This window comes from Podarcis raffonei, chromosome 6 (genome assembly GCF_027172205.1).
Source record: "Podarcis raffonei isolate rPodRaf1 chromosome 6, rPodRaf1.pri, whole genome shotgun sequence".
Taxonomy (NCBI): domain Eukaryota; kingdom Metazoa; phylum Chordata; class Lepidosauria; order Squamata; family Lacertidae; genus Podarcis; species Podarcis raffonei.
In genome coordinates, this window is record NC_070607.1 from 36,679,332 (window position 1) to 36,696,446 (window position 17,115).

Consider the following 17,115-nt stretch of genomic DNA (forward strand, 5'->3'; position numbering starts at 1 on the left):
TGAAATATGTGGATTGGCTATGAGATGTTTATTGCTTAAGATCTCCAGCAGGCTGCAGAACAGGATTGCTTGCATGCATGAGATACCCTTGATTCTTTCTCCCAGTGAGCCCTACACCACACCAGCTCAATATAAAGCCTGGGATGGAGTAGCCCTGTTCAAATTAACAGTCTGAAATACTGTGTTGGGTCAAGGAATGGATGATGGGATTTGTAGTCCATAATGCATGGAAAGCTCCACATTGGCTAATACTGTCCTAAGGCAAGGTGAAGATGTCACAGAACGCAACTCAGCTGTCAGATTTTCATTATACTGAGAAATAAGATTGACTGGCAACACATCTGTGGGATAATAATCTTGCCAAGCATGTTCAAACAGTCTAGTTATGTAATATTCATTAGTGCACACCTGCTTTACTGACTTGTTTCAGATCTGCTGGTTTGCTTACATTTTGTTCGTGGGAACCTCTGGACTCCTCTACATGAAAGGTACATCTGGACTTTTCCACATGAAAGGTACATTTGTAGAGGAAAAAGGAGCAAAGATAATATTTGTATCATAACCATATTTCCTATCTGCTTAGTTTACCTGACTGGAAGTTGAATATGCTATTGTTGACATCTATCTGTCTTGAGGGACAATGGAGTGTGCCTCCGGGGGTGAAGTCAAACTGCTGCATGAGCAGCACAAAGTGACCTTCCCAGGGCACAAGCCTGGGCAGTATGTATGGAGGCCCTAGGCTGCCCAAACAACAAGACACACACACCTCGCTCCACTGTCGGCCTCGCTGATGTGGCCCAAAGAAAAGCAGAGCAGGAATTTGGCAGCAGCTTGGCTGCAGGAGTTACCAGAAGGAAGAGTACAAGGCACCATCCAAACATCTTAGCGAGTCCACTCCAGATTTGTGTAGGGCTCGCTCCTAAGCCTTCTCTTCTCCCAAAGACATCCCACAAGGCAGCAGAGGTTTAGGAAATGATACAGATGATAGACAGACAGACAGACAGACAGACAGACAGACAGACAGACAGATACAGTGGTACCTCGGATTAAGAACTTAATTCTTTCTGGAGGTCTTTTCTTAACTTGAAACTGTTCTTAACCTGAAGCACCACTTTAGCTAATGGGGCCTCCTGCTGCTGCAGCACGATTTCTGTTCTCATCCTGAAGCAAAGTACTATTTCTGGGTTAACGGAGTCTGTAACCTGAACTGTATGTAACCTGAAGTGCATGTAACCCGAGATACCACTGTATCTTTCATTTATAGGGAAGAGGGAGGGAATGGTTCCTAGAAATCTGAGCTAAACTAGTTCATTTAGGAAAGAAATGCTGCTGGCCATCCAGGACTTTTCCCATCCTACACTTGTGCCTTTGATTCCTTATACCCAAATGTAAGATGCTTTGCTTAATATGTTCTAGAATTTTTCCTGGTTCCAACCTCAACTCGGTGCGATACCCCAAAACTTGCTAGGAAACTTAACTTTGCACCTCAGAGCTGATTATCCATCCCTCATTCCTCTTTGGGTAGCTGATTTTAGTTAGCTAAAGAACTATTTCTTGCTGGGCTCAGAAGCGGAGAGGGCAGGGCAGATGCCCTCCCACCTCTGGTGAGTTTCTGTTCCACCATAGTCAGGAATGCACCCCTCCTCAAATGTTGTGGCTTACCATATCCTCTGGCCTCTTTTATCATTTTTTCCCTGGTTTATTAGGTTATATATGGGTTCTTATTTTATATTTTTCATATATATATTGCTCAGTAACTTCGGAGTAATGGCTGTTCCATTAATAAGTTATTTTTATTAGAATAATAATCAAAATCATCTAAAAGTATTTATGCTGCCTCATCAAACAGTTCAGAAAAAGATTTCATGAGAAATAATTATTATCTAATGTCATTTGTGCAAATACAACTTGAAGCTCAGTTTGACTTTGCTCGTGACTTTTTTGTGTTAAGTTTCTAGAGTGTTTTCTTGGATGGGTCACAAAAGCTGGATAGGGCATAAAATCCATTTGGAGCAAGGACCTTGGCCAAACCACACTCTAGTCATGGTTAGCACTGTTTAAGTACAACTGTAACACTCATTAATCAAAGGGTTCAAGATAAGAGTTAGAGGCTGTTACAAAGTCATTCAGGCTGCTGCTGTTTCCAGATTGTTTGCTGCCTTGTGGTTATAAATCATTGGTCTTCCAACTAAGTTACAAGTGTCCATCCTGTTATGTTTCACCTACACCAATTATTTGAAGCTCAACAATTTTTGCAGTGAGTGCTATTTTGTCAACCTGATTATTTCTTTTTTAAAAGCAATTATTTAAGTGGCACTAAAATGCTTTTCCAGCATTGCACACACACACACACAGTGGGAGGGTGCCATTTTGTGGTTCTCCTCGGGTGCCAAAATGTCTTGGGCCGGCCCTGTTAAGGATGCTGAGAGAATTGTTAGGAGACCCCTTATCCCCTCATAGAGCTACAGTTCCAAGTGGGTTTAACAATCAGTCCCTCTTCCCAGGGAACTCTGGAGAGAGCGGCAGCTTCAGCTATGGATGCTTGTTCCTTATTTAAGTGCCACATTTGAGTGCATAGGTCCATCTCTCTCATCGAACAATGTGGGAACTGAAAAAAATAATTATGTCGTAAGTGTTCTCAAAAAGTAAATGAAAGACAGCAGGTTTGATGTTTTTGAAACATTGTGTATCTGGACAGAAAGCATGTGTTTTCTCAGTCAACAATAACAACAAAAATAGCTGAAAACACCCAAAGCATTAAAAAACCCCTCTTCTGCCTCCAGTTTTTAAACTCAGCCATTTTCATCCAGTTTCTGTGAACTGTGGACAGCTTGTAGCCATCACCCAAGAGACCCTCCAAATTACATACTGAGAAGAATGGTCTCAGTTTTATAAGGAACAGAATTGTGATGGTTTTAACTGAGAATGGCAGCTGTCTGAATCATAGAGCCCTCCTGCAGCTCTCTAACAATATAAACATAAATAATAGCTTGAATTTTATGCATAATTAAAGACAAAAACCTTCAGGGGTCATAACACATAACTGATTTTAGACTGAAGCCTCTGGGCTTTTCAGGCTAAGGTTGAGCATGTGGTGCCACCAACTGGAGTTTGGTCAAATGAATAATTTACAGACATTATTACCCTTCTCAACACAAGACACATCTTGTACTGGGGCAGGACTAGGTGCAATATGAATGCACCTGCCACCACTCCACATCTCTTTCTAGTATACAAATGTATAGTATAACTGTGCCTGTGCAGAGGCAATTTTCAGTGTCTGGGTATGCACAGAAGCGATTTTCAGCGTCTGAGCATGCGCAGACACAATTTTCGGCATCTGGGCATGCACAGAAGTGATTTCTGGAGCCACAGAGGAGAGTCCCTGCGCCACGCTGTGCTGCGCTGGTTTAGCGCAGCACGTGGGGACTTGCTAAGTGGGCAGCTCGGTTCAGGGGCAGCTCATTGGCCGCTTCCGACCCATGGGCCTTAAGTTGCCGACCTCTGCTCTATTCCATGCTGTTCTGCACCATATCCCCCTATAACTTTTTTTTTTACTCTTGCTTTGCCTTCCATTGCCTTGCCTCATCTTTCTTGAATCATGGTGAGCTGCCACTCGCCTCTTCTGAATGACTATTGATGGCCCATATAACCTGATCATTCTATCCGACTCTTTCCCGGACTTCACAACTTGGTTCTTAAACTTCCGCTGGAAACGGGCCACACACAAGTCATGCTGATGGCATGAAAGCAGCATGATCCTATGCATGTCGAAGTACCATTAAATTCAGTGGAGTTTGCTCCCAGGTTAAGTGTGATTAGGAATGCAGCCTAAATTAAAAACAAGCTCTGGTTTCTTGGCTTGTGAATTTCAGGCCCTCAATACTAAACAAGTTAACCCCACTGCCTGACCCCACAGTGCAAGAACAAACTGTTTTAAGTTCGGTTAACATCTGAAAATAACCCAAAGTAGGATGCGTTCGAGACTGTAGTACTTAAGAGCCCATAGGTATTTATTGATCTCATTTCCTATGACACTTTTTCAGGCTAAGACCTTTAAAGCGGGCTTACATACAAATGAAACATAGAACTGAAACGTCTTATTGCAATAAAACTAAACTAAAAGCATTTCACAACCCTGCACAACTCTCATTCGTATAGAAACATTTTAAACAAACTAGACGATAGCATACTGTATTAGGCATAGCTAACAGATCATCCCAAAGTTGCCTGGCATGCAGTGAAGCATAAAACACATAAGAAGAGATAATGAAAAGGCATAATCAATATTTGTATTAAGGCTTTCTACCAAAACTGCCATAAGATAAAATACAGGTAGAGTCATTTCCAAATGAAAATCTGGAATGCTCAGGGGGATCAAAGCATTCTGTAAAAATGTGCATTAAAACAAACATATTGCATTCAATAAAATAGCCAAGGAAGGCAGCAGTTAGCTAGAAAACAGTATCTGGCACCCCATAAAGAAGTTTGTAAACTACAAAAACAAGCCAGAAAGTTATTTATCACCTTGTCCAATGCTAATCATTTGCAGTTTCATAACATGTAAAGCATGCAGTATTAAAGATGTTCTGCATTAATAGATCACACTGCAATTGTTAGACATAATTTTCTAAAAAGCAAACAAACTGATTTGAGTCCAGGCAGGCCATCCTGGAGATTTCCACCAATTTTGTTTATCATACCTCTGTTAGTAGGGAATCAACTTTCTCTTATTGTACTCTGGAATTGAAATAATAAAGTAGAACAGCCCTGAACAATAATCACATTTTCGAACATGCAGTGCTATGTTTCAGTTTTACCAGGGCAATCTGCTTACTCAGTGAGGGATAATTTACTTGTGTATTTTCTTCGTTGGAGACACAGATCATCCTACTGCTGCAATCCTATAAACACACTCTTTGGAGCAAAGATCATTAAATTCAATGTAATTGAACAAACAGGATGGGGATGCATTCTGTAAAGCTGGAGAGCTGAATTAGTGCAACATTCGTATGGGGAAAAGTAGCTTTGTCTACCACTCTGCACAAGGGAGAGGTGATACGACACGACCCAGAAACGTCACTGTCACTCCACAATCAATGTACCAGGGGCTGGTGGAGGGAAGTGTATCTTCCCAGTAACAAAATATGATGGTTTCCTTTTGGAGAAATGTAGACATTTTCTGTTTCCTTGGGAAAGATGTCCAGATCCAACAAATGAGCAACAATTGCACAATAAGTTTGTCTTTCTAGGCTGTAAGATTGCAATCTGTTCAATGTCAGAATTTAATCCATCTGGGAATGTCACATAATATGAAATAATCAGCATCTGGTCTAGAGTTTTAACTACAGACAGAAGCACTGCCTTTGAACTCCATTAGGATATATAACATCTGTTTATTCTAATCAAGAGAGAAAATACATTGTGAAACCAGCATTTAGAAACCAGCATGTCTTTTCCCCCAACTTCCATAGCTTAAGTTTCATTTCAACTTCCTTCTCATCCAATTCAATCAAGTTTTACTCCAAATCAGGTAGGGGAAAGTTTATAAATTCTAAAATATCATATGCAGGTTGATGTGTATTAAAATGAAAAATACACCAACACATCCTTTCAGTTTGTTAAACCTGGCAGAAGGTGTGCCATTTGCCATTGTAGCTCACTTGAGTACTGCATTTTTTTAGATTTTCCTTTTGAGTATTTTTATATATAGAACTGTTTCAGTTCCATAGACACATTGAGGAATCTGGGTGAACATGTTTGGGCTTAAAGCAGGGGGGAGATGGAAGTTCATGCAGGTTCGGCCCCTTATATCTCATAGGTACTGGCTCTGCTTCCAAACAGTCTGTTGAGCACAAACATCCGAAGGGAGTTTCTAATCATATCCAGCTAGATACAGTTAGAAGTCCTCTCATGATCAGGAACTCTGGCAGTGTGGGGTAGACATATGAGGAGATCTCAGAGACTGAGTCTGCGTGTGCACATTTCCTATTTTAAGGTTACACACATTCACCCAAATGCCTGGCTAAGACTTTAATACTGTTCTAAAATAAAAATGGTGGCCAAGCTGCGATTTGACTTCATTGAGAATAAGATCAGTACTTTTGCTGTTAGAACAAATTAACTGAGTCCTGGCAGACAATTAAAGTGATTTCTTTTAATCAACAGTGGCCACTAATTGAGTGTTAAGAGAATGCTAAAAGTACATTCCCATTCTTCAGCAGGCCACATTTAGTAAAATGTTCTATTCAATTATAAGAATGAATAAGGACAGGAAATGGCTTCTCGTGATGTGCAATTTCTGGAAGACAGAAGCATTTATATTCATTCAGGCAGCGGGAAATAGATATGTCATTATTATGATTACTGTTGATTTGGATTGTTCAGTGTTAATAACTCAGCAATACGGTGCCATGGCCATAGCACAGATAGTGATTTACCGTTTCTTAAAAAATTGAGTCTAAAGCCACAAATGTTTGCTCAGATTCTGCTCTTTAAGCAATTACTTTGAGTAATAGACAAAAACAGGTTCTCTTCTCATTCATTGCATATCAAAGACATATTCCGGCTTCTGCACTAGTTAGTTAATTATGGTTAATTTATGTTGCTTTGTGACCCTCAGACTGCACCTCTGAACTCAGAGAGTTATTACAGGGCCACACTCACATGGGAAGGAAAAATTCATCAAGCAGCTCCAGGGCTTGCATATTTCCCCTCATTATAGGAGCACATTGGGAAACAGAAGGCTGTGGATGTTTGGATCTATGAGTTTCCCCAGTGCACCCTGGAACACCCCTGATCTGCCCTTTCACAAGTTGTACCAGTATTAGAGCTCTGACATCAGGAGGTGAGGGCACAGAGGTTTCTGCAGTGGCAAGGAGAGTTTAATGAAGTTGGATCCCTCTCTACAAGAGTAGACTGTTCCCGCCACTGGGAGATCCTAAATGTCCTGTTGCTCTGGGATGCCCTCCCAAGGACCATAGGATTGTAGAGTTAATAATTGGGGAAATGTTTCAGTAGGAAAACATTAGAGCAGGCTTCCTCAAACTCGGCCCTCGGGATGTTTTGAGACTACAATTCCCATCATCCCTGACCACTGGTCCTGCTAGCTAGGGATCATGGGAGTTGTAGGCAAAGAACATCTGAAGGGCCAAGTTTGAGGAAGCCTGCATTAGAGTATGTATTTAGCTTACCTGACAGTAATTCTTAACAGTTATGACTGATTCTGTTAGGGTTGTTTGTAAATGACAAGAACCATTTCCCAGCCATTTTACACCCCTCAAACTCAGCTGTTATATATATATACACACACAGAGAGAGCAGCATTCCTCCAAATACATAGACATACATAGACATCAGTATAAGAACCTGGCATTTAACTTCCCAGTTCTACATTGCCAGTAATCAGCTTCTAGTACCTCCCTCTTTTTTTCTCAGAAAATATTGTAAATTGGACTTTACATCTCCAGCAGAGCTGGATATTAACTTTTAGGTCTTGGAAGAAAATGAAAAGTAAATTTTGGCAGGATATTCTGCAGCAAGTTTGCCTTTAAAATAATGGTCAGTTTAAAGTACTGGCAACTGGTATTTCTTAAATATTACGAGAATCAAGACTTTTAAGTAACCTTTAAAATGGGGGGCCTGAATACACTCCATTCACAGCATCTCTGAAGATCTATTCTGATTTTGGTTCTATACTCTGAATGTCCTTGGAAATACTGAAAGCTGCTGCTAATGCTCTTTTCATTATTTACAAATCAAATGTTAACTTCTCTGGGCTTTTGGAGACATCCAAAGCAAATGTTAATTTATCTGTGCTTTAATTGACCATCTGTACAAATAGTACGTGTAATAGGCCAGAGCTCACTTCTGCCAGTATTGAAATCATGGTTCCCAAAACACCAGTGGTCAGAGGTCATCATGTGCATGGGAGAAACTCCTGCTGACAACCCTCACATCACTTCCAACTTGCTGAGACACCTACAAGCGTGCTCTGCCTTCTATTGGAAAATAATGTCAAGCCAAAGGGAGTTCATGGTTTCTTCAACAGGCCTGAGTTTGGGGCATTAGAAAGCAAAATAATATCACTTTTGATTGTGCATCACTGAAATACCTATGAGTACCTAAAACATATAATAGAGCCATCTGAATAACACTGACCTATTGCCATGCTTTTGTGCTGTTGAAGCAGAATATAAAAGCTGAAGTGAAGTCAGATGTAAGGATCTGAGTTAAGCCTCTCGTGTGAAAAAAACAATCTGAATAAGGCTATTTAATTAGTGGACTCCATTATTTACAGTGAAACTAACTATAAAACAATGTTCTCTCCCCGCCGCCCCAGGAAACTGAACAGAAGTTGCTATAAACTCACTTTCTAAATAGTAAGATGCATGTGGCTTATCAGTAAATTGCATGGGTTTATATAGTATAAAAAGGGAGGCAATCAGTATTTTTATAAGTGGCAAGCAACAAAAGGGAATAAGTAGAAAATTGCTTTTTCAAAAATAGGATGCTGCAAGCTATGGAAGATAAGGGGAAATGTGAAACAAACACTTGGTAATGCCTGTGACAAATCAGCATTCATTATTATATTTCACAGAACCGTAACTAATATACTTAGGACACTGTATAGCAATGCACTAACATCTGCTCAAATACAGTCCCACATGTTTGAATCATAAATATGATGGATGCTCCGGACTCCTAGCTTAAAGTTCTGTCCAGCAGCGGATTTAGATTGGTATGAAGACGATAAAGCACCTTATATATATTTCCATTTAATAGCCTAACAGTGACAGTCAGTGGCTGGTCGGCTTAGTGCTAGAGAGTTGATGTACTGCAATGGAAACTCCACCGTAGGGCTCGACAAGAGGCATATAAATAAGTGCCACTTAATTGTGACAAATTATCTTTGCATTTCTATTTTAGAAACTTTCCTATAAGTCAAAGCTGGCCATTTCTAAGAACAGCGTCTGACTAACATGGTACATGGATTAGTAAGAGACAGGACAGACAATTAAAAGCAAATGTTACTTGGGGTGGGAGAGACGTCAGCTGACAGACTCCAGGAAATGAGGTGCTATTTCACTCTTCCTTTGGTTTTTTTGCTTCAATTTAGGAGTGAATGATGGTTTGAAAACGGACTTCCCACTGGCTCTGATCCTACTTCCAGGTTTTTAAACCAAGGTGGGAGACAACCGTAAGTCATTCCACAGCAAGAGAATGGAACTTTTGGCTGCACTACAACTCCCATCATCCCCAGCAAGTCTGACCAGTAGCAAGGAATGATGGGAGCTGCAGTTCAGCAACATCTGGAGGGCCCAAGGTTCCTCACATCTACTCTACAGCTTGAGTTAATATGTCAGTGGCTTTAGGTACAAAGGATCCTGTAAAGTGTGTTTTCCCTCATGGAGAGCACAGGTTGTGGGCGGGGCTGACAAGACACCTCACTGTTACTAGACAAATGGTTTGGCCATCCTTTAAGCAGGTGCGGGCTGTTACTGGGGAAATCTAGATGTTGCCATTTGTTGATTGACAGCCCTATTTGTTAAATACAATGCACGCAGCGAGGAACTTCCTCTTTTCGCTGCTTACTTCGGATCACCCGCCCTCCCTTCCCTAATTTTAGGCTGCTTGCTTGACCTTGCTATGCCTGTCATGGGGTCGTCTGCTTTGGGGCAGGGGCCTGGTAGGAATTTTGTCCATTTGGCTGATTAGTGTGTGCCACTTGGTTTTTGCCTACTGCGTAGCCGAATCCATACCCCTCCACCAGCAGCAGCATTTTGGGGGCAGGCACAGCTGAATCCATACCCCCCAGCAACCAATTCCAGACCAATGCCTAACCGCAAACCTTACAAGTTGTGACGATTTGCTACGCGGTAGGCGAAAAACAAGTGGCACACACTAATCAGACAAATGGCAAAATTCCTACCGGGCCCCTGCCCCAAAGCAGACGACCCCATGACAGGCAATAGCAAGGTCAAGCAAACAGCCTAACATTAGGGAAGGGAGGGCGGGTGATCCGAAGCATGCAGCGAAAGAGGACGTCCGTTGCTGCGTGCCTTGTATTTAACAAAGCGTGTTCTCTCTAACAGAGAGCACGTGTTGCGGTTGGGGGAACAGGCCACCCTGTCATGACTAGGCAAATTTGGTATGGAACCCTAGCCTTTAAGGGGTTAATTGGGTTGCTGGGGTATTTTGGTTGTTGCCAATTCGGAGGAGGGGTCAGAGGCTTTAAATATAGGGGCCAGACGATGGGACGTCCTCTTGGCCGTTTTGCACCGGATCACCCTCCCTCCCTCCCTTTCATAGGGTGGTTTTTTGCTCGCTTGACCTTGCTATGCCTGTCATGGGGTCGTCCGCCTTGGAGCGGGGGCCTGGTAGGAATTTTGCCATTTGTCTGATTGGCTGGTGCCATTTGGTTTTTGCCTACTGCGTAGCAAATCGTCACAACTTGTAAGGTTGGCAGTTAGGCATTGGTTAAATTGGTGCTTGGAGGGGTAAGTGCCTATCCCTCCAAATGATGCGGAAAGGGAATTCCGTTAAAGGAATCCAGGGGCTTGCCATTCTTTTCGTCCTTGTCCGTGGAGCCGGACTTGGGCCGTGCAAGCCCCACAGGAACATGAGGGTGAGAGGTGAGGGTCTGATTCCCAGCTTCATTTCTCACCCAATGCTTGTTTCCCACACTGGCTTCCGTTGGTGTCCGGAAGGGCCAGCTCTGTCCTTGGGGGGCAAGGACAGATAGTCATAGCCAATGCCTAAGCAACCACTCACATTTTTTGTATTTGAATAAAGTTGTGGCCAAAAATTATGCCAAAAACCTTAAACAAAAATTGAAGTGTGAATTATTTTGGGGGGTGGCGCTGTGGGACTCAACACGCAAATAGGGCTGTCAATCACTAATTGGCAACATCTAAATTTCCCCAGTAACAGCCCGCCCCTGCTTACAGGATGGCCAAACCATTTGCCTAGTAACAGTGAGGTGTCTTGTCAGCCCCGCCCGCAACCTGTGCTCTCCATGAGGGAGAACACACTGTGTTTCATATCTAAAAATCTGTTGAAATTCTGTTACGGAAAGAGTGTGCCAGTGTTTGTGGCTGAAGGGTGTGTGATAAACCTCATTCAAGTCCTGACTTCTGTTTCAGATATGCTGAACTGCAGCTCGGTGGCAGAGCATCCTTGAAAGGTCATAACAGTGGGACAGCAGCTGCTTTACATGCATAAGGTCTCGGATTCAACCCCTGCATCTTCAGGTGCAGCTGTCTGAAACCCTAGAGAACCACTACCAGATGGACCAATGGTCTCATGGGGCCATTCAAGATCTCAGGAGACCTTCCCAATGCCCTGTCAGCAAGACGGAGAACTTAAAAGCACTTTATGTGATAGGAAATCCCTCTTGAATATCATGTGATGAGACAAATGGGGAGCAGGGTGGGGTGCAACAGGAAAGGGAGAAATTAGCAGAATTGTCTTCTGCAAGCTAAAGTGCGTTTCTGCTTGCACAAGGCATCACTACATTCAAGTTCATTTATTTAGGATCAGGCTGTAAAATCTAAGTATCGCTTAGTACTGTAAAATACAGCATTTACTGTACTTATTTCCTTCCTTCCCAGGTAGGAAAGGCCCAAAGGTTTCGTAACTTCTTATCTTAGGTAGTCATGGATATGAGTCATGGGCTCTGAGATTACTGCATAGCTGCATAAATTGCACAGATGGAAATTTACCGGAATACACTCTACTGAATATTATAGAGACCTGTTATGGTTTTGTAAAATGAATGGTACCGTACAAGCACCACGCTCAACTCCAGGAGTTCAACAGTGAAAAGGTACCAGGCTTACTTTGCATATTTAGTAGGAGAGCAGTGGTCCTATAGTCTCTGAAGTTACTAGTAAAAGCCATTAGTGTAATGCCATAGGCTCTGAGCTTCAATAATTTATCCTATATGCCTTCCAAGTTTAAAGAGTGCTTTCTGCTGCCATGGAAACGGAGCTGATAGGAATAAACATCCCCCATTATCAAACCAATTTAAAAACAAAAGGCATTATGAACTCCAAGTTATCTAGGTTACATTTGCCATTTTTTTTATTGGCTAACAGGATGCTATGCTACTCAGCTATGAAATACCCCAGAAAGCTTGAAATTCACTGAGCAATAATAGCTGTCACAGAATATAGGCAGAAAAGCAAGCCTCGTTAACTTTGCATGCTTCAGTGAGCAATTAAAATATGATTACATTTGCATTGCTCAAAATAATGTAGCATGGCAAGTTATGGCAAGTTCGTCATAGCAATCCCTCACTAATCTCACCTCATGCCAGCCAGTTAGAAACGTTATTAATACATCTTCAATTCATATATACATGGCACTGGTCTGCACCTTTCCATATATGGTTTAACATTAAAAACTCTGTGGGCCAAACGAGATGCTACTTTAATGCATGTTTTAAAAATGCAAGTAGCAGCAGCAGCAGGGGGTCCTGAGCAGTGGCAGAACCACAGGGGGCAAGTTTGAGGAGGGAAGAGTTTTTTAATGTTCCCTTCTGTTGTCTTCCTGAGGAAAATCACCCCCCTCCCAAAACTGCCTTATTTATTACTGGCAAAGCTCTCTTCCCACCCCCAGGAACAAGGGCTCCTAGATGCATTCATATGGGAGAATTAGTTGCCACCAGACTGGTTGAGAGCCGAGTCACTGAGAAGTTGTTTTCCTTAGTTTCGGGTAGGTTTGTTTCTTCGACATTCTACTTTCAGTTAGTGGCGGTTCCTGGTGCTTCCTTTTGTGCCAGATATTGTGATTCACTATGAATTTTGGATGAATGCTTTTTAGTATATCGTTTTAACTGATATTTTTATTGTGTCATTTTGCATTTTACTTCCCCTGTGAATTGCTTTGGGGCCCTTTTTGGTTGTGTGAAGTGAAAAATGAATCTAATAAACTAAACCAACCCTTTATAATGTTCCTGAAGGATTAAACTGAAATAGGTTGGGCCTGCTAAACCTTACTTCATCATCTACGCTGTGGTCTAAACCACCATGCCTCTTGGGCTTCCCAATCAGAAGGTCTGCGATTTGAATCCCCACAACAGACTGAGCTCCCGTTGCTCTGACCCAGCTCCTGCCAACCTAGCAATTCAAAAGCACACCAGTGCAAGTAGACAAACAGGGACTGCTGCAGCTCTGGTTTCCATCACGGTATTCCGTTGCACCAGAAGCGGTTTAGTCATGCTGGCCACAGCGCAGTCTTTAGCATATGCGCCGCCGGGGTGCAAAGATCTGCCCAGCACCCCCAATTTAGTTTAGCCCCAAATTAACTTTTATTATGATGTAAGAGTTAATTTCGCGTTCACGGCACCATTGAGAATGACAAGTGCCATCGTTGAGTCTGACAAGCCCCACCATTATGAATGACAAGCGCCGTTGTTGAGTCAAGTGCCGCCATTGTGAATGACAAGCACCGCTGCTGGTGCGGCGCATCTTTGGTAAACGAGCGCACAAAGTCGAAAGTCCTTTAGTGAAACAGTAGGTATACATTTTGGTAATACCTAGGTATATATGTATTTTGTTTTATTATTTCATAACAGGTAGATATTTAAGATCTTAGGCGGCTACAGCGGTGGGTTCCTGGCACCCCCAGAATTCAGTGCCCGGGTGCCCTGCACCCCTTGCACCCCCAGGTAAAGATGGCCCTGGCTGGCGGCACGACCCGGAAAGCTAGCTGTGGACAAACGCCGGCTCCCTTGACCTGAAAACGAGATGAACACTGCAACCCCATAGTCGCCTTTGACGGGACTTAACCGTGTATGGATCCTTTACCTTCCCTTTACATCTAGAGTTTCGTTCTCTGCTTATCTTGCCTTCCTACATCTGGAAGCTCAGTTTCCCATCTGGACCCTACTCCATAATATAATTTCCCCCCAACTAATCTGGAAGATTCAGTCCTAATACTTCCACTCTCTCCAAAGTGGACTATTTCAGGTCAAGGCACAATGGAGGCTGGGCCCATTTGAGCAAGTGGGGCATAGAAACATAGGATACTGCCTTATACCGAGTCAAGATGGCTGGTCTATCTAGCTCAGTATTGTTTACAGCAACTGGCAGTGACTCTCCCAAGTTTCCAACAGAAGTCTCTCCCAGCCCTACCTGGAGATGCCAGGAATTGAACTTGAGACCTTCTGCATGCAAGGTGGGTGCTCTATCACTGAGGTATGGTGTTTTCCATACTGCCCTGCTAACCTCAATCTGCCTTCAGACAGCCCCTACTTGCCTGCCTGCCTTCTTAGAAGCAATGAAAAGGGTGGCACTACTTAGCTTTAGGACTGGCCCTTGCAGAACTCAGCAGGAGGGGTGGTGGGGAGGAGGAGGAGGACATGGCTAGACTAAGCTGACTCTGCCAGTCATGGGCTGGGGCTGGGGCTCCACCTCCTGTTGACTTCCCTTCTCTGCCTGACCTATCCCAGCCACCACTGTCTAGGCAGCTCATCTCCAGGGAAGCAAGCCAAAGAAGAAATTAATGACATTGTTTTCTCCTTTATGTTTTTCAGTGCTCTTTTTTCCTCAGGGATATGCAAATCTTAGCAGGATTTGATACCATTAAAGAGAAATAGAGAAAGAAGAATCTCCCCCCCCCCAGTCATTTTATCAAGCAGTGTGTGTAATACAGTGGTACCTCGGGTTACAGACGCTTCAGGTTACAGACTCTGCTAACACAGAAATAGTACCTCGGGTTAAGAACTTTGCTTCAGGATGAGAACAGAAATCGTGCTCCGGCGGGGCAGCGGCAGTGGGAGGCCCGATTAGCTGAAGTGGTACCTCAGGTTAAGAACAGTTTCAGGTTAAGAACAGACCTCCGGAACGAATTAAGTTCTTAACCAGAGGTACCACTGTACTGTAATCACTGGTTTGGTTTATACAACCTCACAATGCTGCTGTAAAGCAGTTTTGTGTTTGGCAAGCCCTCCACAGGAGACGTAATAAAAACTTCCTTTGAAACTTTTGAAAGACTATTGATAAACTTTACTTTTGAAACTTTTGAGACATCTTCTGTTGAAACTTTTGAAAGACTGTTGTGAGACTGTCCTTAGACATCTATTTTGAACACACGGCTTGACGGTCCTCGCTACCACTGTTATATTGTACATATGAACTTTGATTGGCTTTTTCCTAGAATTTGAATGATATCATTATTCTATTATATATTCTCTACTAACGTATTGTGTTTGAATTGTTGTGACCGGTTCTTATTGCAACAGAGGGTTTTTTTTTGGTTCATTACTGAAGTTTCAGTTTGCTGCGCTTGGGATGTAGAGGCATCGCCCAAATACCCGCATGCCATCTGGCAAAAGATAAGTGGTATTATCCACATCTCCCTTGGATAAACCCCCCCCCCCCACACAGAATTTTACTTGTGAAGTTATCTTCACTTCTCAGGAATTCCAAAAGGGGGCGTCTGATTTGAGGTGAGTAACATACCTCTCAGTTGTTCCTAGGTGGCTTGCACAGTATCAGATCGGCTTTCTTGCAGTCCAGCCACTCTGTCTACAGGATATTTTTGTGGTTTGACTCTTGCAGTATAAAACTGCAAGGATAGAAAGCATCCATGGGGCGGGGGAACAGATGTGTGCATATGTTCTTAGCTAGGAACTCTTCCACACTGAGAGTATTAAGGATTAGGATGGCTCCAAAATATCATCCCACAGACATCAAATATTGTCCCTACTTATAACACCTAGGCTATGGTATACTATTAAAGACAGCAAAACAGACTAAGGCATGCAAAGGAACCAGTTCCCAGAAAAGCAAGTGTGACTACAGGACAAACCATAGGCTTAGTCGGTGCTTTTTTTCCTATAAAAAAGTGTTTAGGGGTACTCTCATTTTCCTACTCATATCGAAATACTGCCCCTCAATGAGGCCAAACTTAGATTCACAAAATGTTTAGGGGTATGCATACCCCTGCATACCCCCAGGGGGGAAAAAACACTGGGCTTAGTTAAAGCAAACCCACATGTAAGGTCAGTTGCAAATGAATCTGATGCAGCCACACCCACAGAAAAATATTCTGCCTATACAGTGGTACCTCGGGTTACATACGCTTCAGGTTACATACGCTTCAGGTTACATACGACTCTGCTAACCCAGAAATAGTACCTTGGGTTAAGAACTTTGCTTCAGGATGAGAACAGAAATCGTGCTTTGGCGGCGCGGCAGCAGCAGGAGGCCCCATTAGCTAAAGTGGTGCTTCAGGTTAAGAACAGTTTCAGGTTAAGAACGGGCCTCTGGAACAAATTAAGTACTTAACCCGAAGTACCACTGTATAATATTGAGCTTTTAACCAAGCATTCCTCCTATTAGTTTCTTCAGAGAAATTGGCCCAAGCAATAATTAACTTTATAAAACTGATAAAAACAGTGCAAATGATGATGAAATTCGTGTCTTTTGTGGAAAAAATTCTTGAATGTTGTAAAAAAAACAACTAGAACCACCAACAACAAAAATGTAACTAAAAGATGGTTATGGAATCATAGGATTGTAGAGTTTGATTAGATCTATATTAACAGAAATTAAAAGCAGAAACCAAAGCAAATTCAATATTTATTTATTTATTTATTTTAGATAAAAACCTATTGCATAGGGTGCCATGCAACTGATTTTTTGCTTCATTTTCCAATATTGCACAGGAGAAAAACAGTGGGAACCAATCTAAAATCCACACTTGGTATATGCAGCAGTCTTTTTTCCAAGTCGGTTATTAACGTTTAAAAACAGTAAAATAAATCAGCAGCATGTATAAGTGACAAGAAACAACCAAGTATGCTGGCATAATGGCAATTTTCTATCAAAATAATCAAGTATAATAATATTGGCATAGCCATTTCAAGACTTCAGAGGACTTCATAAACATTAGCTAGTTGTGATCCCTACAATAACCCAGTATTGTGGATGGGGGGAAACTGAGGCTGAGAGAGACTGGCTTCCCTAAGGTATGGTTACCAGATTTTTTTTCAATGAATCCGGGGACACTTATTTTTTTTGAAGCTGAGTAGCAACAGGGAGTCAGTAGTGGGGATGGTGAGGCAAAAGACCCTGGGCCCAAGCACACATGCATATTGTATAAAGG